The sequence below is a fragment of the Parambassis ranga genome, chromosome 4, assembly GCF_900634625.1.
Source record: "Parambassis ranga chromosome 4, fParRan2.1, whole genome shotgun sequence".
NCBI lineage: Eukaryota > Metazoa > Chordata > Actinopteri > Ambassidae > Parambassis > Parambassis ranga.
The window spans coordinates 24,618,596-24,645,959 of NC_041025.1; the positions used below are offsets into that span (position 1 = coordinate 24,618,596).

At 51.2% G+C, this 27,364-nt stretch overlaps 2 long non-coding RNA genes across 3 annotated transcripts; one reads left to right on the forward strand and one right to left on the reverse strand.

Moving 5' to 3' along the window:
• Positions 1-3,558: 3,558 nt before the first annotated feature.
• On the reverse strand, positions 3,559-7,686 carry LOC114434863 (uncharacterized). 2 transcript variants are annotated; one of them, XR_003670515.1, is made up of 2 exons: positions 7,552-7,686; positions 3,559-4,893 (listed from the first exon to the last, which is right to left on the reverse strand). It is a non-coding gene; the product is annotated as an uncharacterized LOC114434863 (long non-coding RNA). The 2 variants fall into 2 exon arrangements; XR_003670514.1 differs by lacking the exon at positions 7,552-7,686 and adding an exon at positions 6,195-6,605.
• On the forward strand, positions 7,180-12,244 carry LOC114434864 (uncharacterized). The gene is made up of 3 exons (XR_003670516.1): positions 7,180-7,433; positions 7,555-7,752; positions 11,532-12,244. It is a non-coding gene; the product is annotated as an uncharacterized LOC114434864 (long non-coding RNA).
• Positions 12,245-27,364: the final 15,120 nt, after the last annotated feature.

The following is a 27,364-nucleotide window of genomic DNA, read 5'->3' on the forward strand; positions in this document are numbered from 1 at the left end:
AGAGGAGGTGCAGAGGAGGTGCAGAGGAGCTGCAGAGGAGGTGCAGAGGAGGTGCAGAGGAGCTGCAGAGGAGGTGCAGAGGAGGTGCAGAGGAGCTGCAGAGGAGGTGCAGAGGAGGTGCAAAGGAGCAGCAGAGGAGCAGCAGAGGAGGTGCAGAGGAGGTGCAGGGGAGCTGCAGAGGAGGTGCAGGGGAGCAGCAGAGGAGCAGCAGAGGAGGTGCAGAGAAGGTGCAGAGGAGCAGCAGAGGAGGTGCAGAGGAGGTGCAGAGGAGCAGCAGAGGAGGTGTAGAGGAGGTGCAGGGGAGCTGCAGAGGAGGTGCAGAGGAGGTGCAAAGGAGCAGCAGAGGAGCAGCAGAGGAGGTGCAGAGGAGGTGCAGAGGAGCAGCAGAGGAGGTGCAGAGGAGGTGCAGAGGAGGTGCAGAGGAGGTGCAAAGGAGCAGCAGAGGAGCAGCAGAGGAGGTGCAGAGGAGGTGCAGGGGAGCTGCAGAGGAGGTGCAGGGGAGCCTGATCCTGTCTGTCTGCACTGATGGAACTCTGAGGTTCAGAGGGACCAACGCGGAGGTCAGCCCGTCCAGCTCTGGGACGCGACCCCGTGGCGGTCGGGCCGCACACCTGTGGTCGTTTACCTGAGGAGGTGTGAAACAGTCAGAGACCACAGAGAGCACGGAGGGTCAGGACCCCTGGACTCCCAGCATGCTGAGCAGACATCGGCCACCTGTCGCTGTATAACACAGCAGACACACACACTGGGGTCAGCCTGTCAGGTGGTTAATCAGCGTGGCATGATGGGAACCTGCATGTGTGTTCAGACTGTATGGCAGAAATGGTCAGGATGATGTCAGCCATCACGGCCCTCTGCTGGCTCTAGCATCAGAGTGGACTCTGGCTGCAGGTGGACTCATGGAGCGTCTGAGCAGAGGTTCAGGGGGCTCCATGCTCCATGGTGTGAGAGCTGCACAGAGAAGGACACACACTGCGCACAGGCTGCCGGCTCAGCTCTGACCGCTCAGAGTGTCCTGCCTGCAGCGCGAGGACGCAGCCACGTCCTCCACGCCGCTCGGCTCCGTCTGGCGTCAGTCCGGCCTGACATTTGGACCGGGGCTATTTAAAGCGGGTCTGAGTGTGTGTGTGCTTGCGTGTGTGTGTGGGTTGCTGTGGCAGTGTGTTTGCGTCTGTCGGCTGCAGGGTGAAGCCCAGAGTCTGCTGTGGGAGTTTTCTGACTGTGTGTGTCTGTGTGTGTGTGTGTGTGTAAGGGTGAAACCAGCGTGACTCACACTGAGCTTGTGTGGGTGTTTTCTGTCTTTGTGAGGACATTTTTGGAGCGTGGGTCTGAGGTGATTTGCATTGTGTGTCCTCACAGTGGCAGAGGTTGTGTTGCATGATGAGGTGTGTCCTGTTTGTTGTGGGTCTTGATTTGAGCTGTCTGCACACACACACACACACACACACACACACACACACGCACACCCATCTCGTCATGCCTGCTTTCACAGCACACTGCATCTCTCTGTGTGTGTGTGTCTGTGTGTGTGTGTGTTTGTGTGTCTGTGCTCTGTGTGTGCTCTGTGTGCGTCTGTGTGTGTGTAGATGTCTGTGTGTGTGTGTGTTCTGTGGTTGGGTGGTTTCAGCGATGGGTCGGGGCTCCGCTCTGATTGGAGGGTCAGACCCCTCCCTGTGAAATGGCGGCAGCTTGCAGGGAGGGGTCCACGGTGGTGATGTGGTTTGGGGGTTTGAGGAGGATTTGGGGGTTCAGAGAGCTGCTGGTGGTGCGTGTGGGGGTCAGCAGGGCGGAGGGCGTGCTGGGATGGGTGGGGGCTCCTGCGGTGGAGGTCGGGGTCTGTTGTAGTGTATTTTTAGTGGGGCTGAGCAGGCGGAGGTCTGATTAGAGGATGAGGATGCTCGTCGATTTGATGGATGAAGAATTTAAACTTCATGAAAAGAATTCATGAACCAATGAGGGACGAGCTGTGAGTCTGTGTGTGTGTCACCAAACCTGCAGGACACTGAAGACACTGAAGACACACAGGGAGGATATTCAAATAATCTGCAGGTAGCACACACACACACAGACACACACACAGACACACAGACACACACACACAGACACACACACAGACACACAGACACACACACAGACACACACAGACACACACACGCAGACACACACACACAGACACACACACAGACACACACACACACACAGACACACACAGACACACACACAGACACACAGACACACACACCCACACACACACACAGACACAGACACACAGACACACACACACACAGACACACACACACAGACACAGACACACACACAGACACACACACAGACACACACACAGACACACACACACACACACACAGACACACACACACACACACACACCCACACAGACACACACAGACACACACACACACACACACCCACACAGACACACACACACACAGACACACAGACACACACACCCCACACACACACAGACACAGACACACACACACACACACACACACACACACACACACACACACAGACACAGACCACACAGACACACACACACACAGACACACACACACAGACACAGACACACACACAGACACACACAGACACACACACACAACACACACACACAGACACACACACACACACACCCACACAGACACACACACCACACACACAGACACACACACACACACACACACACACACACACACACAGACACACACACACACACAGACACACACACACAGACATACACACCCACACAGACACACACACAGACACACACAGACACACACACAGACACACACACAGACACACAACACACACACAACACCACACACACCACACACACACACACAACACACACACACACACAGACACACACACACACAGACACACACACACACACACAGACACACACAACCACACAGACCACACACACACCCACACACACAACAGACACCACACAGACACACACACAGACACACAGACACACACACACAGACACACACACCCACACAGACACACACACACACACACACACACACTGATTGAAATGTCATCAGTGAAACAGAGACAGCAAATGACAGGGAAGCTGTTTCTGACCTCTGACCTCTGGCTCCCTGCTCCTCTGGACTTCCTGCTGACCCTCCAACAGGAAGGAGCTGAGGTCAGGTGGGAGGGGCTTACTGTACCTACATCTGTGTGTGTGTGTGGAGGTCATAAATCAGGAAGTCTTCCCCACCTGAGCTGAAGACTCAAACAGTTTGACAACACGTGAGACACACACACACAGAGACACACAGACACACACAGTCACACACAGACACACACAGTCACACACAGTCACACACACAGACACACGCAGACACAGACACAGACAGACACACACACACACACACAGACACACACACACAGACACACACAGACACACACACAGTAACACACACACAGACACACACACACAGACAGACACACACACATCCATTCAGATGTGAGCCTGCAGATCCAAACGTCTTCAGAGGATCAGTGTGTGTGAACAGTCATGACTCAGTGTACACTCCCACCATTAGCATGTTAGCTTAGCACTGCCGGTCAAATATTTACAGTCATATTTTCAGCTGACGTCTGTGTCACTGCGTCAGGCTGATGATCCCACACACGTATCACTGACACAAAGACGACAACAACACAACCTTCCCTCTGCCTGCAGGCCGACACACACAGCGCTGCACGCACTTCTCAGCTCGTTTTGTCGCAGGAAACGTGCGTGTGTGTGTGTCTGTGTGAGAGCTGTTTATCATCAGGGTGTTTGCAGGTCTGATGACATCACAGGGTGAACCTGTCTGTAAACACACCCTGATCCTGCTGCTTCCTAGAAGTCTGAGGGCCTGAGGGGCTGCAGGGGGACACGGTGTCCATAAGAAGACACAGGACAGAGGACACGGTCTGAGCGAGGAAACAGCAGCTGAGTGAAGACTGCAAGCTCCAAGAGCCGGCTTCCATAAAACCCCTAACCCTGCTTCACCCTGCATGTTCTACCAGCTCCACACACACACACACACACAGTCTGCAGCTGGAGTCAGACATGCACACACAGCGAGACAACAGCTCCCCAACAGTCCAGCTTGTCTTCACTGTCCTGTCCTTCAGACATGCAGCGTGTCCGTCCTCTGGAACTTGATCCGCATTGCACTGCAGTCCTGAGCCTCCCTGACAGGTCCTCAGGTCCTCAGGGTGTTTCAGAGGACAGCGAGGTCCACAGATCCAAAACTCTAATTAATAATGTAGACATTTAGTGATGTGACTGTTTGGTTTGCTGTGTGGTCCTTTTTTTGGTCCTTTTGTGTGTCTGTGTTGTGTCTTTGTTGTCATTGTGTGAGTGTGTTTGAGTGCAGCGGCTCTGTGTTGATCTGGTTGTGATCAGGCTGAAAAACCAACAGAGCCATGCTGCTGCAGGGCGGCCATTGTGGAGACCAAAAATCACAATGATCAATAAAGACATATTTGACTCTTGTCCCACTTTCCTGGGCTCATTTGTGCTGCGGCGGCTGGACGATAAGGACACGGAGGAGGAGAGGAAGTGTCCACTGTTTCCAGGACAAAAGACTATTGTATCAGCAGAGTGGACCTGAGGAAGGCTGTGAGGAGCGGCGGACAGACCAGAGTGAGAGGCAGGACAAAGACAGGAAGACATCAGGACTGAGACAGAGCCGGGAGGGGTTTGTCCTTCAGAATCTCAGACACACCTGGACGGACTTCATGTGTCCGTATGTCCAACACAAACCACTGATGAGTCACATGACCCGCCTGGTTGTCACATGCAGTTCAGAGGTGCAGCGTGGATCTAAAGACCTCCGTCAGCTCCAAGTCCCCCACAGTCAGCTGCACCTTAATGATCAGAGAAGAGCAACATGTTTACATGAGTTCTACCGTTAGAAGAATAAAGTGAATCATTTGTCAGCACAGGTAGAAGCTGCAGTGTGTGTGTCCTTTGTGTTTTCACTCAGAGGAAAGTTGCAGCTGAGCGTCTGTTGGCAGCAGATTGTTTGTGGGGGGGGGGGGGGGGGGGGGGGGGGTATCAGGACTGACCGGGGCTGCTGGGTAATGTGGTCCTAATGTGGAGGCACATGAACACAAACAATGTACAGAGAGCAGCTCTGCAAGCTGTCGTCAGCACACCGATGCAGGCTGCTTAATTAAAAACAGATGATTGGCTGCTAATTGGGCGCCCCCCCCCCCCCCCCTTCAGGGTCTGCTGGGCGTCGCTGGACCAGCTGCTGCCCGTCTGAGACCCTCAGAGGCTGCAGACACACAAAGCCTCCACAGCAGTGAGCTTTCCCCAGAGAATACATATTGATGATAACAGCTCTCTCTCTCTCTCTCTCTCTCTCTATCTATATATATATATATATTTATATTTATAGATATATATAGATATATATATATCAGTTTTAACTCTGGTATAAACTGGACTTCCTGTCGATGCACTGAGGCTGTGACCTGCAGATTATTTCATTAAAATATCTGAAGGTTTAATTGGTTCACGTCATCCATTAAAAACACATTAAGATCAGAAATAAAAGATGAAATAATGAACATGAGTGGGTGAAGCTGGGCTGGAGGTCACATGACCAGAACATCAGCTGATAGCACTGAGTGCAGCACCGTTAGCTAACAGCTAACAGCTAACGGTGCTGCCAGTGTAATCACAGATCTGAGGTCTCAGAGCCCCTCCCGCTCAGACAGTGTGTGCTTCATCAGCGCCTCCGTCAGCGTCCTGCAGGCACACGCCGTTCAGGTTTTAACCTCAAGAGAACAGACAGTGCCTGCACAGAAACACAGGAAGTGCGTCTCAGCCAGTCCCAGAGAGGCTGTGAACAGAGAGCTGCAGGACCAGAGGGGAGTGTCCGGCCGCTCCACCTGCAGCGCTGCGTCCATGCATGTCTTTGCATGTCTTCCTGTGTTCCTGTGCACATGTCCGCTCCGGGTGTCAGCAGCTCTCCTCCAGTCTTCCCTGACTTTCCCAGCAGAGCCTCCTGCAGCTCTGCAGCTCGTTGCGTCAGTCTGAAGGTTTTCCAGCCCTCCTCCCTCCGCTCCTCTTCTTCTCCTTCTTCTTGGTATTTGCAGCCGTTTAGAGGAAACCCTCCCGCCCTCCCCCCTTCCTCCCGGCCTCCCCCTCTGCACTCCACCTTGTAAACACAGCGTAACGTCTCTGCAGCTCTGAAAGTGTTTCCATGGCCTCAGCAGCAGGGATCTCTGGCAAACAGCAGCCCTGTTTCCAGGGCCTGTGTGTGTTCAGCAGGCTGCTCCGCCCTGTTATAACGCAGTACAAGGTGATGGTCACGCCGCTCCTCCTGCAGCGCCGGCCTGCAGCGCCTGGACGCAGTGTGACGACATGTGGCGGCTTTCTGGGACACACAGTCCTCAGGTTAGTGTTTCACTGGAACACTGCAGACTGGAGGAAAGGTCGCTCAGGGAGCGCTGACGTCCCTGCTCTGCACAGACATGGTTTGAACCCGGGCCAGCTGACGTTCTGTTCCCGCCTGCAGTCTGCCGGCTGCTGTGGGAACCTGTGTGTGTCTGTGTGTGTTCATGTTTTGAAGATCACACAGTGTCTTATACAGATCAAAACAAGTCATAAAACTGATTTATGACCCGCAGGAAATGAACGCGTGTGTGTGTGTGTGTGTGTGTTACTACTCTACAACCAAAGGTGAACGGACAGTTTAGTTTTTAATCTGAATGCTGCAGTCTGATGATTGTTTAGATTATTGATTGGCTGTCCGTGATAAATCAATCAATACATTCTGACATTTGATGGACACACCAGTGAAACTGTCCTGGAAATGTTCCTGCAGCGAATGTTCCTTTCTCTGTTTTGAAATGATCTCCACTGTTTGCTGTGGAAGAACTGACCTCTGACCTCTGACCCCTTCATCAGAATTCACAAATGCTTCATGGACAGGAAGCAGAAAGATGGAGGACAGGCTGTCCACATGCTTTGTCCATGTGCACATGCTGCTTCTGTTCTTCATGTCATGACTGAAAAAGGGGAGAGTGAGACAGGGAGAGAGAGGGAGAGAGAGAGAGAGAGGGAGGGAGAGAGAGAGAGAGGGGGGGTCCTGATTCCAGGGAACAGTTCTCTTCATTCCTGACATTCCTGCAGAGTTTGACCTCATCTGCTGCTTCCTTTGTTCCAGCACTGTGGATCTTTCCAGTAAAACATCATCGCATCCAAAACACACACACACACAGACACACTGACACAGACACACAGAGACACACACAGACACACACTGACACACACAGACACTGAGCCCCTTCTATGGTCAGTGTGAGAGAGGACACACTGATGAGAGCTGCAGGTGAGCTGCCAGTCCTGTGGATGTTTCACATTGAGCCTCTTGTTGTTGTTACCTGCAGCAGAGGTCAGTCTGGCATAGCAACAGTAACTAAGGACAGTCAGCTGGTGTTACCGCAGTAATGAGCTCTGTGTGTGTGTGTGTGTGTGTGTGTGTGTGTGTGTGTGTGTGTGTGTTTTCTTACAAGCGGCCTCTGGCTCTCACTGGAAAACACAGCACACAGGACCGTGTGTGGGTCTGGACATCCATGTGTGTGCTCTGAGCAAGTGGGGTCACCGAGGCAACAGGCTGGGGCGTCTCCACGGCAACGCAGCGTTGTTTGGGAACCCCCCTGGCAGCCATGAGGCCTAGGAAGGAAAGGAAGGTGCCCCAGGAGGCATCAGTGGTCAGTGAGCATGTTACCATGGAGACACGAACCTTAAGTACATGATCAGTACTGACTGTGGGACTTTATTTTATTTTATTTTTAAATGTTTTATTCGGATTTGTTTTGGAACAGTTCTAGACTCTAACACTGAGACATGTTATTAAAATCATGTGTTGGGACATGTAATTAGCGTGTAGCCTTATAATATTCTTTACATTCGTTAAGATCTTTTCAGATGGATCGGAGGTTTAACAGCTTAATAAAACATGTCAACATGTTTCTAGCAGAGCATATTTTATCCATAACTTCAGTCCATGAGCTCTGACTTAATGAGGAGCTTTAACAGATAATCCTCTGAAAACAGGACACACACGGAGGGACGCTATCTGAGCTGATTAATCCTCAGGAAGAGTACAGATTACTTTCTGTTTCCTGATGTCACATTCACACTGAACGCATCATTCTAATTACATAAATATATAGATGACAGAAACACACAGCGGTGGATCCTGCCTCTGCTCGGTCGGTTCTCTGCCTCCTGCTCTTCATAACATTCTGTTCATAGTGACGCTCACAGCCCGACCCTTTGTTACCAGCTGCAGTCACTGAGCCTCACTGTGTGTCAGCAGCAGCTATTTAAAGGACAGCTGAGCCGTTTTTAGAGCAGCCTGTGGCTGAGTGTGTGAGTGAGTGTGCGTGTGTGTGCGTGTGTGTGTGAGTGTGTGTGTGAGTGTGTGTCTGTGAGTCTCAGTTAACAGCTTCTATTTTTAAGCAGAATAAACTCTGAAGCTAACTGCTGAAAAACAGCTGCAGGGGACACACTGAGGCTGCTCGGCCTTTTGTCTGCTCACACACACACACACACACACACACACACACACACACACACACAGACACACAATGGCCAGCACTGATCAGCCTGCATGTGACACTGACAAACCGATCACATGTGTTGCATAATGTCATCTTATTTTGAAGGTCCGGCTGCTGAGCTGTGACTCACAGATCTCCCTACAGGACTGGTTCCTCTGGGCAGTCCTGGCTCTCTGCTGATTGGTCCAACATGGCGGCTCCAAAGATTTCAAAGTAAACACACGCCCCTTTCTCTTGGAGCTCACCCTGAAGCCACGCCTCCAATCACATGGACGCGCATCACCTGAAGACGAGCTGCGGTCTGTGACCATCATGCGCGTACCTCTCTGGTGCACAGAGCAGGAAGAGAGTGACAACCAGCCAATACTCCTACAGGGTCCACCCGGAGGACTGATGATGTTTTTATGTTTTATAGCTTCAGATGATTCATATTCTTCATCAACCTTTAACGGAGGCGGTGGCCTCAGACATCATTTCACTCCACTGAAAATCAGTGGTGGCTAAAGACGTGTGGTCTTGTGACCTCTGACCTCCTGCAGAGACAGAGATCAGAACAGCGTCCTCAGTGTCTGAGCGAGTCATGAGACCATGTGACTCACTGCATGTTAACACACGGCTCAGTGTTCACACGTGTCTGCAGTGTGTTCTCAGGTCACATGACGCCTGCTTCACATTACAGCGGCTCAGGGTGGGGGTGGGCGGCGGCGCCCCCGCAGAGGCCCGCCGCTCTGAGGTGTTTCCCTCTCACAACAAACACACCGGCAGGAGGAGGGAGTCCCGTCGCTAGGCAACGCCCCCGAAACAGACGCCGCTGCTCAGTGTTTCGGTTACTACGGTGTGACACAAAACTGACCGACTGACCAACATCAGCGGCCATGACACGCTGTAATGTGGAGTCAGAAAGTGTCAGTGTCCGCGTGGAGGAAAATTCTTCTTCTTCTTCCTCTTCTTCCTCTTCTTCCTCTTCTTCCTCTTGGATCGGTGGAGGCAGAGTGTAAAAGTGCTTCCTGTCTTTAAAGGTGTATTAAGGAACATAATGCAGCTCTGTGGCTGCAGACGGCTGCAGTTCAGAGTTCAGCTGCTGTTCCTGGAAGTGTGCAGACAGAGAGCCTGACGGAGACACAGGGCCCACAGTGTGTGTGTGTGTGTATGTGTGTGTCTGTGTGTGAGTGTGTGTGTGTGTGTACCTGGGGGCTCAGCTGAAGGATTTCTAGGAAGTCCTGGCAGGAGGTGCTGCCCCTGTGAGAGAGGAAACATGAACAGAAATGAGACTCATGGAAAGAGCAGTGGACAGATGTTGTAGGTCCTCCAGCTGGTGACGGAGGTTGCTGCACCATGACGGGCAGATCTGATACATGTAGTGTCAGAACTGAACAATGGGACTAATGTGAATGTGGCCTCAGTTACAGTCCCAGAATACCTGACACAGATTCAGGTGGCACACACACACACCCACAGGCACACACACAGACACACAAACACACAGGCAGACACAGACACACTTTCTCTCCTGGTTCCAGATGTTGCTGATGAGGTCATCGTCTTTCTCCTGGATGAATCATCTCTCTCTCTCTCTCACACACACAGGATGCGTCCATATAAGGAGTGTGTTACAGGCCATGTGTGTGTTTGTTTTGATGCAGATAAACTTCAGATGAAAGCTGTAATCAGATTACAGATGAAGTCATGCTGCAGTCTGATTGGCTGCCTGGATGCAGGTGTTCCTGATGAGGGCAGTGTTGTGTGCTGCAGGGGCCTGGTCCTACCTCCTGGTCCTACCTCCTGGTCCTACCTCCTGGTCCTACCTCCTGGTCCTACCTCCTGGTCCTGCTCCAGCTCTGTTTACTGTATGTAACCAGAGATGATTTCCTCCTCCAGCTGATACATGAGGACACACATCCACTGACTGGACTCTGTGTGTGAGAACATAGAGGTTGTATAAGTCACAGACAAAAAGACAAATGTCTCAGTCGTCCTTCCAGGCAGCACACAGAACTTCCTGCTGTCATTCCAGCTAACATGAAGCTCTGTGCTGAAAACACACACACAACCTACTTCATGTGAGAACACACACTTCCTGCATGTCACATGATGAAAGAGATGTCTGCAGCAGGTTCCAGCCTGCTGTGTGTGTGTTGTGGGTCAGGACAACATCACACAGTCCAAGTCCTGCTGCATGGCCCTGCTCTTTAAATCCTGTCCATCAACACATCGATGAGTCTCTGATGGATGTTTGTGACGTGTCGTCACATAAACCAAAGAAACACGCTGCCTCAGAGCTGCTGGTCCACATGGAACACACACACACACACACACACACACACACACACACACACACACACACTCACACACACACACTCACACACACACACTCACACATACACACTCACACACACACACTCACACACACTCACACATACACACACACACACACACACACTCTAACAGGATAAGCTGCATGACATCCATGTGAGAGAACAAGTAACAGTTATCACCTCTGTAGTCAGCTGACCCTGTGTGTGTGTGTGTGGGGGGGGGGGGGGGGGCACATGATGATTGGTTGTTGAGCTGCAGCAGCAGAAGAAGAAAAGCTGCATTCATGTCACGTGAGGCTCAGATTTTAAACGCTCTCTAACAGGAACAGAACAGCCCTGCCAGCGCCCCCTGCAGGCTGCAGCACACACTGCATCCAATGCGACATGCTAACATTAGCCAGCGTCAAATACGACAAAACCTGAAAAAACCCAGCAGCTTCAGTCTGATCCATTTCAAATGGTGCTCTGATTCAGTGGAGACACACCCGAGGCTGCTGGGTAATGTAGTGTTTAGTAAAAAGTTCACCTGTTGTTTCCCAGAATCCCCCTGGACCTGCACTGTGACAGTGTTTCCAGATAAAAATGGCCGCCCTCTGTGTGCTCCTGCAGGTTATTCCTCACCCCTGAGTCTGTCACCACACCCTCAGCACCACCCACCGCTCCTCTGAAAGCTGAGCTGCTGTTTCCTACCAGGAAAAATCCTGGATCTCCGTCTGTTTTCCCCGCAGGACCTTTCAGCCTCCTCTCACTGTTTCCTGCCCGGTGACGTCGGCCAGCGGCCCTCTGAGGTCACACAGCAGCGCCCAACCCTGGTTAACGGGAACCCTCCGTCCTCGCTGTCAGGGAGCGCTTGTTTTCCATCTCTGGCTGTTTTTATTCCAGCGGCTTTCTGACTCACTGCTGACATTATTACTCAGATTCAAGACAAAGCAAAAGCTGCTATTGTTTTCCAGGGAAGCCCCTACACACACACACAGACACACACACACACACACAGCTGTCTTTGTTTTCCAGTCTGTCCATATAAGGTCAAAGTGTTAGTGTGTTGCTGGACTTTTTGGCCCTCAGGCTGCACGCAGACGTCTGACTCCCTCAGACCCTAAACACTGGAGGTGTCTGTCACACACACAGCATGCAGGGACTCTATATTACTGTTGCAGAATGAGGTCATGGCTCATAAACGTAGTCTGACATCAGCTGAGCTTATCTACAGGACGCCCCCCCACACTCTCTGCCTCTCTCTCTGTCAGCTGATGTGTTTACAGGAACACTGAGGGAGGCTGATTTCATGTGATTGGTGAGTCAGCAGCTGTTGATGATATCATCTCCCCCTCTCTGCAGCCACGGGATTGGATGAGTCAAACAGTGAGCCTGGGCTCAGCCACCAATCAGGAGGGGAGGCTGAAGATGGAGTGAGAGGGCGGGCGAGTGCGGCAGAGAGAGAGAGAGGGGGGGGGGGGGGTCACATGATGTCACTGTGAGCCCTCTGTGTTAAAAAACAATAAAAACACATCACTCATTTCTGTTTACGCACTGCAGAAGTTACTCACTGTGCTCCACGTCTGATGCTTTTATTCTGAAATGTAGCTGCTGACAGCTTTTAGAATGCAAACGAGAAACACGAGGTCTGCTTCTGATGAATGATTCTGAGCCGAGCAGAAACATGAAGCTGCAACAAACACCCGACTGCTTACAGGAAAACACAGGGAGTAAACAGAGAGAATCAGAGCTCAGCTGATCTCAACCTGCCAGACATGACTGATGCTTCCATGTCAGCATCTGCAGGGGCTAACTGTTAGCCTAGCTTAGCTGTGTCATTTGAATTCTATGCAGTTTTTTGATTCAATCAAAGTTAGGCCAGCTGCATCCTCCCTAACAACAGGCAAGCCCGAGTCATCCTACAGACCAGGTCCAGTGCTCTGACTACAGCCTGGTGCTATGCTGGGTTGACAGTTCTCCTCGAGCAGAAACCAGACTGCAGTCTGTTGTTGTGGTTCCATGTGCTCAGATTAACTTCAGACTGCTTCCTGTTTCTGGAAGCAGACTGGCCGCAGCTCCGTCTGCAGCTTTGCATTTCTGGCCGACGCACACACACACACAGAGCGTGGCCTGGTTCTGTGTGGTGAACTGAGGCTCAGACAGAGGAGGGAGCTCTGTCTGGAGTTCTGACCCACTGAACCATCAGAACCTCAGACTGTAATCCTGCTGTTGGGTCAGATCTTTGTAATCTGCAGGATAACACAGACAGAGGAGGAGTTTCTGACCTCACAGCCTGGGAACAGAACCACTGAGGAGAACGCTCGGTCAGTGTTTCTGCACTCCTCACCTTCTTCCCCCCTCAGCTGGAACAGAAACCTATGTCCCCTCCCATGTATCTAGTGGCCCTTTAGAGGAGCCCAATCCTTAGGTTGGGAAACCCCAAAATGAAAAAGGTGTCTCAAGTGATGCTTTTATTTTGAAAGAGCTCCCAGCACCGCTGGACGCAGGTTGTTTGTTTTCAGTTATTTACGATGGAGGGACGCTGCTCGCCAGCGGTTCCCAGCCCCCCCCCCCTCTCTCTCTCCCCCCTCAGTCTCTGTCAGCCCCCCCCCCCCCCCTCTCTCTCTCTCTCCCCCCTCAGTCTCTGTCAGGCTCACTCGCCCTCTCTCCCTCCACTGTTTCCCACTAGTCTCTCTCAGTGTCTCTCGGCCTCTCTTCCTTCTTTCTCACAGCCCCCCTCCCTCCTTCCCTCTTCTTCCCGTCATGTGATACTGGGCACCCCGCCAGCTCCCACACACACACACACACACACACACACACACACACACACACACACACACACACACACACACACACTCACACACTCACACAGGCTCGGGTTTCTGTTGGTTGTGTGAGGCCTCAGCAGCTGGGAAACTTGCAGCAGACTCAGGGAGCTGCAGGAAAACACACAGCTCACTCTGCATGCTGATGAGACAGAGTGAGGAAGAGGAGCTGCTGCGTCTGATGTTTGATGAACACACAAAGAAGAATTCTGCACACACTCCTGCACAAACTCAGTGCGACTTCACCATTGTTAACATCGTTTAAAACCTGGATCCTTCCATCAGTTTGACTGAAACACCAAACAAACTGCCGTGGTATTCCAAACTCAAACTCCCAAAATGCACTGGGCCCGGTTTTGTTTCCTGACTAGCTTGGCTCCTAACTTTGAACAGCCCAGGCATCTCTGTGGCTGCAGATCCTCCTGCTCCTCATCAGTCTGCCCCTGACAGTCTGTCTGGTGTCAGAGGTGCTGGTTTTTCCACGTCTCCTCCTGCACGATCAGACGTGGCCACATCCACGAGACAAAGACATTTTTGTTTCCAAAATGTTTTCCGTACAGACGGAAACATGGAAACTGTGTTTTCAAACTTCCCCACCCTGGGACATTATCTCCTCCGTGTGGATATAAAACTTGTGGACGGGGGCCTCAGGAGAAACCTGCGGAACAAGTTCAGGATCAGGACAAACAGGGGGGACTCAGAGAGAGGACACACAGAGGGGCGGGTGCCTCTGGCTCTAACAGTAACTAGAGACAGGATGGGACAGGGTGAAAGACAACTTCCAGCCTGAAGCTGTCTCTGAACACACAGCAGGTCTTCTCAGCAACACACTTGTGTGTTTTCTGCGTGCAGTTTGCTGTATGACCGGGTGAGGACTGGTGAGGACTGGTGAGGACCGGGTGAGGACTGGTGAGGACCGGGTGAGGACTGGGTGAGGACCGGGTGAGGACTGGGTGAGGACCGGGTGAGGACTGGGTGAGGACCGGGTGAGGACTGGGATTATCAGCCTGTAAATGGGTTTCTCTCCTCATCGTCATCAACACAGAAAACTGCTGAACCTGTAAACCTGTACACAGCCTGTTCCTGCAGGTCAGGTGAGTCACTCTCACCCTGCAGGGCGTCCTGCACTGGGGGGAGGGGAGCGGCGGGAGGGGGCTTTGTGCAAACAGGAAACAGGGTTCCACCTAAAGAACCAGGAGACACACCGGGCTCCAAACATCCTCATGTGTCTGCTTCTGCTGTGAGCTGCAAAAAAGTGTTACTGGAATCCAGTTTAACCATCAGCCCCGCTCACCACAGCCGCCGCACGCCGCTCCACCTCAGCTCCACCTCAGCTCCACCACGATGGGAGCACTGGGAAGCTCCCTGTTCCCATGGTGCAGTGTGTGTGTGGCAGGCTGAGAGCCTGGGAAACAGACCCACAAACACAGGTCTCAATAGTAAATACATCAACCTGACGCACGCTCAGGACTCTCAGCAAACAGCTAATGCTACAGACAGGCTATCCAGCCAGCTGCCATGAAACGGGCCAACTGCAGGCCAACTGCAGACTAACTGCAGGCTAACTGCAGACTAACTGCAGGCTAACTGCAGGCTAACTGCAGACTAACTGCAGACTAACTGCAGGCTAACTGCAGACTAACTGCAGACTAACTGCAGGCTAACTGCAGGCTAACTGCAGACTAACTGCAGACTAACTGCAGGCTAACTGCAGACTAACTGCAGGCCAACTGCAGGCTAAGTGCAGACTAACTGCAGACAAACTGCAGGCTAACTTCTGTGCTGGGCTGCCACGAGAACTGTTTCTGTGTAAGTAGCTGCTTGCTAACTGTACTGTTTGATGCTAATGTTAGCGTCTTCTGCATGTTGAGCAGGAGTCTGTTTGCTAACAGTCTACAGTGGTTATGTAGTGTTTTCCTGCATATCTTAATATATAATAATAATTATTGATTGTTGATGCTGTTTAGAGTAAAACCATGGTAACCATGGTGACCCCTGAACATAATACTGTGTTTACGCCATCTTTACATAAAGGCTCAGAAAAACAGTAAGGTGCTAGCAGCTGAAGCCAGATGGATGGAGCTCCAAAGAGGAAATGAAAATGTCAAGGAGGTGTGTGGGAGGACAACACACACACACACACACACACACACACACACACACACACACACACTCACACTCACACAACAATAGTAATAAACAGAGGAGCCGCTCGAAGCTTCTGCTGATATTACTCATCTACACAGAAAGCATGAATAGATGAGAGGGATGCAGGGGAGGAGGTGGAGGAGGAGGTGGAGGAGGTGGAGGTGTTTCTGGAGTCGTGCAGCACCTTTGAGGTGTCATTAAAGCCTCAGAACAAAAATGAGTGTGCAGAACTGAAAAGACAACAACAGGACGACCACTGATAATATTTAGGGATGAAGCAGGACAGGTGGAGTTACGCTGCTTCTCCAGCAGCTTCATCAGCAGAGAGACCAACAGCGGCAGGTATTCCTCACACTGCCCCGACCTGTAACACACGGCTACAACAGGGAGGTGTGTGTCTGCAGAGCTCTGGGCCACACTCAGTGATATCAGTCACTGCTGCTTATCTCTGCAGCTACACTGTAACCGAGTCCAGCAGAAGGCCTGCAGGGATGTTCTCTGAACACACGGCTCTGGGAAGCACACACCTCCATCCAGTGTGTGAGTGTGTGTGTGTGTGTGTGTGTGTGTGTGTGTGTGTGTGTGTGTGTGTGTGTGTGTGTGTGTGTGTGTGTGTGTGTGTGTGTGTGTGTGTGTGTGAGTGTGTTTCAGCAGCTGCAGCAGAGGGAGGAAACTCTTTCCAGGAACCAGCTGAGAGCTGCAGGTTAGTGAGAACAAACAGCAGTTACGCAATCAGCGGGGGTCTGACCGTGGACTCTGAGGCGTGACTGGCTCGTGGGGGTCATGTGGCTCCTCAGGCTTGCTGTACGTATTCTTGGCATTTCTTGTCACATGTCACAAGCTGCAGAAGCTGCAAACATGATTTTACAAAACAGCAGAAATCAAACGCAGTCAGCCGCAGCTCCACAGTGCGAGGAAACTCTGACCTCCGACCTCCGTCACTGTGAACTCCACCTCAGCGGGGGAGCCTCCTCACGTCACTCTCTCTCCCTCCACTCAACGCTCTGACTCTACCACACCTGCCCAACATACGACCGCAGCAGAAACCGAAACCCTCAGCCTGCAGAGGAAAGTGATGTCAGCACAAGCCACAGCCGAGTGTGAGTGTAGTCCAGAACCAAACGGTCCAGAACCAAACGGTCCAGAACCAAATGGTCCAGAACCAAACGGTACAGAACCAAACGGTACAGAACCAAACGGTACAGAGCTGTGCTATGCCACAGCTGCTGGTTCTGTTGCAGCCTGTATTTTCACAGTGGTGCAGAACAGCCGGACCTTTCTGCACATTAACACCTGTGTGATGCCCCAGAGGCCTGGAGCACAGAGCTGCTGTCTGCTGGAGGGAGGAGCTCTGAACGCTGGCTCGACCCTGGCAGGTTCCTCAGCCTGGTCACAGGTCAGGTGACTGCAGCAGCAGAGATGGCGTCTGTGGGAGGAGGGGAGGGTGGATGTGGTGATGGAGGGGGGGGGTGTTTCTCCTGCATGAAGTGTGACTGCATCAGTCAGATGTGACCATATAAGGACAGAGCAGGAGGAAGCGGGGATTTCTCTGCAGAGTCATGTGACTTCCAGTTAGAGATGCTCTCAGCGAGCGCACACAAACACACACACACAGACACACACAGAGACACACACACACACAGCAAGCACAGACACACACAGACACACACACACACACAGACACACACAGAGACACACACAGACACACACACAGACACACACACAGGCACAGGCACACACAGACACACACAGAGACACACACAGACACACACACAGACACACACACACACACAGGCACACACACACAGACACAGGCACACACAGACACACACAGACACACACACAGACACACACACACAGACACACACACAGACACACACACACAGGCACACACACACAGACACAGGCACACACAGACACACACAGACACACACACAGGCACACACACACACACACACACAGACACACACAGACACAGACACACACAGACACACACACAGACACACACACACACAGACACACACCATGTGATCTGCCGTCATTGTTTAGAAGGACTCCTGTCAGCTCAGACATTATTGATGTGAATATATTTCCTTCCTATAGTTGCTGCTTTGTCAAACACAGCCTGCTGTTTCTATTACTTGGATTTTATATGATTTATGATTTATCTTTATATGAACTTCTTTTTCTTACTTTCTTGTTTTTGTTGCATTGTTTTAGGGTTTGGCATATTCTGTGCAAACACAACAAACACACGCACCGTGTCCAGTCTGAGGTCCACGCCACACTGACGCCACACGAGCAGGAAAACCCGACCTCTGACCTCCCACGCCACGAAGCAGACCACAGCAGGGGGGAACCTCACACGTCACTCCCTCTCTCTCTCCACTCACTCTGAGCCTGCCTCGCCCGCCCAGCACTCCAACCACAGCAACAACTGAAAGTGTGTGACGGCCTGCAGACCTCTGCTGAGCCTCCTGAGGTCTGTCGTAGCGCCACCCTCAGGACAAAGGTTAGACTTTAAGTTATGGTTATAGGTAGTTATAGTTGTCATATTTACATGTATGCAGATGACGCTCTCCTGTGTGTGTGTGTGTGTGTTGCTGTGCTTCCTGTGTGTCTGTCAGAGCATCAGGGTGAAGCTCAGTTACATTAACATGCTGCAGAACATCACTGCAGGCTGATTTTCGTGTGTTGCTTTGTGTAGTTGTGTACAGCTATGTGTCACTTCCTCTTCCTCTGTGGCGGTTTGAAACCCACAATCAGAAACTACACCCACAGACCCGCCTCCGCCTGTCGGCAGCTCCGTCAGTTCAGTACCGTTTCCTCTCTGTCACGGCTCTTCCTGCCTGCGTGTGCCCTCAGATGTGTCTCACATCTTCACACTGTACCTACAGTACACCAGCCCCCCATGGTGATCCACAGCCCAGGCTGAGGCGCTGTTGTCACGGTGACAGAGGGGGATCTTGGTTAACAGCATGAGTCCAGGTTTAGTCATCATTCATGTTCTTTACAGTCCTTTAATCCAAGTGAGCAGGCTCATGTTTCACATTATCCTGATATTACACTGAAGAGCTTCCTCAGCATCCTCCTCTCCGTCACCTCCACCTCAGACTCCAGCTCCAGCTCTGTTGGTGTCGGCCATCTTCATCCTGCTGCCCCGGCACACTACAGCGTAGAAGATGAGGCTGGAGACCACCGAGTGCAGCATGGTCTGGTCTGGCAGACGTTGGAGGACCTGAGTCTCCTCAGGAGATACAGGAGCTGCATCAGTGTTAGTGGACCAGTCCAGCTGGTGGTCATCACAACTATTCAAATAAAAAACTCAAATAATGCTGTAACAGCTGATCCACTCTGACTGTATCCCCCCCGCAGGTCAGCTCTTTGTTCAGAAACATGGCAGGTGTGAAGACGTGACGCCTCAGACTGTGAGAACGGCCTCAGAATCCCTGAGGTCAAAGGTCACATTTAACTGCCTGACCTCTGAACACCCAGACAGACCACAGCTGTCCGTCAGCAGGGAGGGAAGAAACACCACCGAAGGTCAGTGAACGCACCACCAAACCGTCAGACACTGAACGCACCACCAAACCCTCAGACAGTAAATGCACCACCAAAATAATTAGACATAAAAACGCACCACCAAACCCTCAGACACTGAACGCATCACCAAACCCTCAGACACTGAACGCACCACCAAACCGCCAGACACTGAACGCACCACCAACCGCCAGACACTGAACGCACCACCAAACCCTCAGGCACTGAACGCACCACCAAACCCTCAGACAGTAAATGCACCACCAAAATAATTAGACATAAAAACGCACCACCAACCCTCAGACTGCGAACGCACCACCAACCCACTCAGACAGTAAACACACCACCATACATAAGACCAAGAACGAACCACCAAACCCTCAGGCACTGAATGGCCGACCCTCAGACACTGAACGCACCACCAACCCACTCAGATGATGAACGCACCACCAAACCCTCAGACACTGAACGCACCACCAAACCCTCAGACAGTAAACACACCACCATACATAAGACCAAGAACGAACCACCAAACCCTCAGACAGCAGACGAGGGAGCGAGGCAGGTCAGACTGTAACACCTCAGCAGCTGAGAGTCTGAATGAAGAGACACACACTAACAGTTACACTGCAGTCCACGGCTGCCGCTCCACCGTCACACCTCTGACCTTTGTTGTGTAAAGTCTCAGTTCTACGTGGCAGCAGCGTCCTCACAGAGTCGATCATTTGGATGAAGAGACGTTTACTGTCAGAGCCACCGGGTCACTGAGCGTGAGAAGATTTTCAGTCTGTGTGTTGATTCAAACACCTGAAGTGTGACTGGAAAGGTCAGTGTGTCAGTGTGTGAGTGAGTGTGTAATTATAAGAGTTAATGAATGAAAACGAGGCCGTGTGACTTCTGACCCCTCCGCTGATGAGGAGCAGGTCGGGTATGAAGTTCTCACACTGTCCTCCTGCAGCTTCACACCTCCAACACACACACACAGACACACACTGGGCTGAGGTCAGGTCAGTGTGTATTGTGAGTTCTCATTCAGAATCACTCAGGTATTCAGACAGAGATCAGCTGCAGGAAGCTGCAGGTCAGAAGAGACTCTGTGAGTGTTGGTCATGTGACTGCTGCTCACAGCTCTCGGTCCATCATGGCGTCCTGCTGGGTGCTGAGGAGGACAGAACTTTGTGGTTTTGGAGGATTTTAACTCAGACATGAGGAATAAAGAGGTCTGATGAAAGCAGCAGCAGCTGCACTTGAACCAGCAGCAGGCAGTAGAAGCAGTGACAGAAACAACACACTCATCAATAAAAGGTGTAAAAACCAACAGCTCCAAACAGCACCTGAAAGCACCTCAACCCAAAAAACAGATTTCACACCTCTGACCAGTGTGTGTGTGTGTTTCCCTCCCTCCTGCTGTGTCCTCCTACAGAGGCCTGACCTCCTCCTCCCAATCATCATCTCTCTGAACCTGCTGGGGGGGGGTTCCTGTATATCTGCAGACACACGTAGAGCAGATGGAAGCAAGGCGTCTGGACTTGTAGAGTTTTCTAGAAGACGTTTCGCTGCTCATCCAAGCAGCTTCATCAGTTCTGTTTGGTGGAAACATGGTTTATATGTGGTCACAGACCTCAGTGGGTGGGTCTGGGTCAAACTTACAAACAACAGCACTAAATGTTTCTTTCCTGTGTGTCTGTGCATGTGTCTGTGTGTGTACGCACATCGGGCCTCTGTGCACAGACAGACATGTGAACCGAACTGAACCGAACCGAAAACTGTGACCTCAGAACTGTGATACGAACCGAACCATGGATTTACTGAACCATTCCACCCCTAATCATTATAGATCCTCAGTAAACTACAGACAGCTACAGACAGCTACAGTAAACCACAGACAGCTACAGACAGCTACAGTAAACTACAGACAGCTACAGAAAGCTACAGACAGCTACAGTAAACTAGACAGCTACAGTAAACTACAGACAGCTACAGTAAACTACAGACAGCTACAGTAAACCACAGACAGCTACAGTAAACTAGACAGCTACAGTAAACCACAGACAGCTACAGACAGCTACAGTAAACTACAGACAGCTACAGTAAACCACAGCTACAGACAGCTACAGTAAACTACAGACAGCTACAGTAAACTACAGACAGCTATAGTAAACCACAGACAGCTACAGACAGCTACAGTAAACTAGACAGCTACAGTAAACTACATACAGCCACAGACAGCTACAGTAAACCACAGACAGCTACAGTAAACTAGACAGCTACAGTAAACTACATACAGCCACAGACAGCTACAGTAAACCACAGACAGCTACAGACAGCTACAGTAAACTACAGACAGCTACAGTAAACCACAGACAGCTACAGACAGCTACAGTAAACTACAGACAGCTACAGTAAACCACAGACAGCTACAGACAGCTACAGTAAACTAGACAGCTACAGTAAACTAGACAGCTACAGTAAACTACAGACAGCTACAGACAGCTACAGTAAACTACAGACAGCTACAGACAGCTACAGTAAACTAGACAGCTACAGTAAACTACAGACAGCTACAGACAGCTACAGTAAACTAGACAGCTACAGTAAACTACAGACAGCTACAGTAAACTACAGACAGCTACAGTAAACTACATACAGCCAGACAGCTACAGTAAACTACAGACAGCCACAGACAGCTACAGTAAACTACAGACAGCTACAGTAAACCACAGACAGCCACAGACAGCTACAGTAAACTACAGACAGCTACAGTAAACCAAAGTAAACCACAGACAGCCACAGACAGCTACAGTAAACTACAGACAGCTACAGTAAACTACAGACAGCCACAGACAGCTACAGTAAACTACAGACAGCTACAGTAAACTACAGACAGCTACAGTAAACCACAGACAGCCACAGTAAACTACAGACAGCCACAGACAGCCACAGACAGCTACAGTAAACTACAGACAGCTACAGTAAACTACAGACAGCCACAGACAGCTACAGTAAACTACAGACAGCTACAGTAAACTACAGACAGCTACAGTAAACCACAGACAGCTACAGTAAACTACAGACAGCTACAGTAAACCACAGACAGCCACAGTAAACTACAGACAGCCACAGACAGCTACAGACAGCTACAGTAAACCACAGACAGCCACAGTAAACTACAGACAGCCACAGACAGCTACAGTAAACTACAGACAGCTACAGTAAACCACAGACAGCTACAGTAAACTACAGACAGCTACAGCAAACTACAGACAGCTACATTAAACCACAGACAGCCACAGACAGCTACAGTAAACCACAGACAGCCACAGACAGCTACAGTAAACCACAGACAGCTACAGTAAACCACAGACAGCTACAGTAAACCACAGACAGCTACAGTAAACCACAGACAGCCACAGACAGCTGGTACAGGCTGCTCCTGTCAGAATGAACATCAGGTCAAACTCAGCTCAGAACTCAGCAGCTGATAAATCTGCCTTCAACATGTGAGCTGGTTTAACCCTCTGTGAGCCTCCTGACAGCCTCATGTCAGCACACAGCACGGCTAACGCCGCTAGCTAACAGCGTTAGCTTCAGCTCGCTAACTCACCCAAACACAGCAGGAGGTGGTGAAGCTTCCGGTCTGCTCCTCTGTGTGTCCTCGCTGTGTTTACGCCATGAACGGCCGGCTCTGTTGTTATAACGTTCAAACCGTAGTTTACATGTGTCGCACATGCGCACATCCACCGCTCTCACCTGCACATACACAGACCCCGTCTGAAGGGGGCGGGGCTTACTGCCCTCTTCCTGTCCTGGAAGCTGCAGGGTCAGACTGACCAATCAGAAACAACTAACCAATGATTGACAGCTCGCTGAATGACAAGGATGTACAAAAGGAACTTTTGTACATTAAAAACAGCCCAGTTTACTGCTGTTACATCATCACCATCACCATCATCATCATCATCACCACCATCACCATCATCATCATCATCACCACCATCACCATCATCATCATCATCACCATCACCATCACCATCACCATCACCATCACCATCATCATCATCTTCACCATCACCATCACCATCACCATCATCATCATCATCACCACCATCATCATCATCATCTTCACCATCATCATCACCATCATCATCACCATCACCATCATCATCATCATCATCACCATCATCATCATCATCATCATCATCATCACCATCATCATCTTCACCATCACCATCACCATCATCATCATCATCACCACCATCACCATCATCATCATCATCACCATCACCATCATCATCATCTCATCATCACCATCATCACCATCATCATCATCATCACCATCACCATCACCATCACCATCATCATCTTCACCATCATCATCACCATCATCATCTTCATCATCACCATCATCATCATCATCATCATCATCATCATCACCATCATCATCAGTTTAACCCTCTGCAGCGCCCCCTGCTGTGCTCAGGCCAGCATATAAGATGCAGATTAAAGAGCCTCATGTTGGTCACACGTGTGTTTTTATTACTCTCTCCTTTCCCGCCTCTTGTTTATGATGTTTATGACCTCCTCTCCTCCCTCTGTGGTGCAGTCATCAGGATGACATCCTCCTCCTCCTCCCCCACATTGGTGGGAACAAACTGACGCCCAGAAACTAGCCATCATGTCCCGGGGTGGAGACAGCAGGGAGGAGGGGAGCTGTCTGACTGTGATGAAATCCAGCAGACCCGCCTGTGGATCAGACGGTCCTGTACTCGGCCCAGTCTCAGCTCCGTGTGGGCCGCAGCTCATAGCAGGTTCAACCACAGGAGCTGAGTGTAAAGGTGTGTTTCCTGTCTGTGTGCAGCTCAGAGTCATGTTACACTGAAACGTCCTCTGTGAATGTGATGGTGCAGCTCCTGAGCCGGGATCTGCTCACATGTCATTTACCATCAAAACCTACAAACAACAATAAAACGATTAACCAAGGAGAACACACTGCCTGATCATGTGACAGGAAGGAGAAACCAGCCGAGCATTCAGCAGCATGTTTGTGAATCTTACACGTCTGATCGTCCAGACATCATGTCATCACTTCTGTGTCAGGACACACACACACACCACGTCCTGTGTGTGTCCTCTGAGAATTCAAACAATGCAAACACACACCGTCCTTCCAGTAAAGAGCAGCAGCCTGGTCCTTACATGGAGTGTCTTCCTGTCTCATGCCTCTGGTCTGCTCTGTGTTTGGACTCTGAGCTGCTGCTCCACAGGAATGAGAGGAATGTCCTGCAGCCAGCGAAGGTGACAGCATCACAGAGCAGGAGGAGCAAGGAGAGAGAGAGAGAGAGAGAGAGAGAGACAGAGAGAGAGAGAGAGAGAGAGAGAGAGACAAGAACACAAGCTGCACGACCAGAGAGAGAGAGAGAGACAGAGAGAGACAGAGAGAGAGACAGAGAGAGACAGAGAGAGAGACAGAGAGAGAGAGAGAGAGAGAGAGAGGACAGAGAGAGAGAGGACAAGGAAGACAGAGAGAGAGACAGAGAACACAAGCTGGCACGACCAGAGAGAGAGAGAGAGACAGAGAGAGACGAGGAGGAGACAGGAGAGAGACAGAGAGAAGAAGACAAGAGAGAAGAGAGAGGAGAGAGAACAGAGAGAGAGACAGAAGAGAGAGAGAGAGAGAGACAGAACACAAGCTGCACGACCAGAGAGAGAGAGAGAGACAGAGAGAGACAGAGAGAGAGACAGAGAGAGACAGAGAGAGAGACAGAGAGAGACAGAGAGAGAGAGAGAGAGAGACAAGAACACAAGCTGCACGACCAGAGAGAGAGAGAGAGACAGAGAGAGACAGAGAGAGAGACAGAGAGAGACAGAGAGAGAGACAGAGAGAGACAGAGAGAGACAGAGAGAGACAGAGAGAGAGAGAGAGAGAGAGAGAGAGAGAGACAGAGAGAGAGAGAGTGTGTGTCTGTGTGTGTCTGTTTGTGTGTGTGTGTGTATCAGAGTGTGTCTGTGTGTGTGTGTCTGTGTGTGTCCAGTGTGATGCAGGCTCAGAGCTTGGTTCTTCACATTGCTGCACATGTTTCCAGGTCTGAAGGTGTGCGAGGTCACAGAGGTCAGACATCCTGGTCCAGAATGATGACTGTGACTTTACAGCTGAGCTGATTAACCCTTCAGCTGCTGTAACCTGCTCAGAGGTGTGATGCAGCCTGACTCAGACTGTCTTAGAAACATGTCAGCTGATACTTATGTTCAGTTGTGTTACAGCAGCGGTGGAGCAGGGCTGTCCAATAACCGGAGGGTCGGCGGTTCGAGCCCAGCTCCTCCTCAGGGGAATTTACCAGCAGCTGAAATATGAGACAGTTTGATAACATGAGAAAACACAAGCAAGCCGACCGAGGGAGGCGGGTCAGGTTCTGTGTGTGATGAGATGAGCAGCGGTAAACATGCTGACTGCAGTAATCTGAGCCGTGGACCAGCATCAGTCAGAGTCTTTGATTGATCAGTGTTTCAGTGTGAAGCAGCTTCTGTTATCTAATGCTGCTGACTCACTCAGGACACAGTCATGCTGTGTGTGATGACTTACACAGGAGGAGGAGGAGGAGGAGGAGGAGGAGGAGGAGGAGGAGGAGGAGGAGGAGGAGCAGCAGGAGGAGCAGGAGGAGGAGGAGGAGGAGGAGGAGGAGGAGGGAGGAGGAGCAGCAGGAGGAGCAGGAGGAGCAGGAGGAGGAAGAGGAGAAAGAGGAGGAGGAGGAGGAGGAGGAGGAGGAGGAGGAGGAGCAGCAGCAGGTGGTGTGTTCTCCTCTGATACTGGTTGTCTCTGTTACAGCTGCTGTAACAGAACAGCTGGTGTTCATCAGAGCTGGATGATTCTGGTCCACACACACACTTTATGTTCAGTTCAGCCGTACAGGACGAACACAGCATCAGCATCATTCTGACCCACAAACAAATAAACTCAGCTTCAGGAGGAGGGTGGGTGGATGGACAGGAGGAGGGTGGGTGGATGGACAGGAGGAGGGTGGGTGGATGGACAGGAGGAGGGTGGGTGGATGTAGTGCTGGATGTTTTAACCCTTTCCTGTGCTGGCTGGCTGCTGTGTGACTGATGGGAACGCTGTGAGATGTGTTACCTGGAGCAGGAAGTTCCTGGAAAGGTTCCTGCCGCTCTGTTGTGTATTTGTGTTGACCTGTCTGAAAGCTCCCAGTGGGCGGAGCCTCCACCTGCTCGGGGTCTCAGATCACAGAGAACAACAGGCAGGGTGGAGCTCGCTCAGATTTCTGCTGCTGCAGGGAAATGACTCTGTGAGTGACTCCCATGAGCTTCACTTTCTATCCCCCCCCCCCCCCCACACACACCCCCAACCCCCCCCCACACACACCACACACACACACACACACACACACACACACACACACACACACACACACACACACAGACACACACTCTCCCTCCCTCTCTGTGGAATGTATGGCGGTGGCGAGGCTCCAGCTCTGCTCAGAAACAGGAACAACAACCTGACCTCATTCAGTCCTTCAGCTGCAGAACCAGCAGGACTGCTGCTGCTGGGAATGAGGATGACGAGGAGGAAGAGGCTGACTCTGCAGAAAGACACCTGGGCCGAGGTCAGGGTCCAGCATTCACTGACAGGAAGTCTCAGCAGCAAAAACCCGTAGCCCGGTCATTGAACTGTGACGGGCCGCCAGCAGCTCTGACCTGATGTCATCGGGCAGAGCCGCCATGTTTGTTCATCAGACCTGTGGAGGACTCACCTGTGATCCCCGGAGGACAGACCGGGACTGCTCTCCTCCAGGTGCCACCATGATGTCATCAGGACCTGATGTGTGTGTAGGTCGGCGCTTTGTGTGTTGTCAGTCAGGTTGGGACGTTTATCAGCACAACCTGATCTCTGATCTGTTGTCGTCATGGAAACACCTGTAAACAGTCACAGCTGCT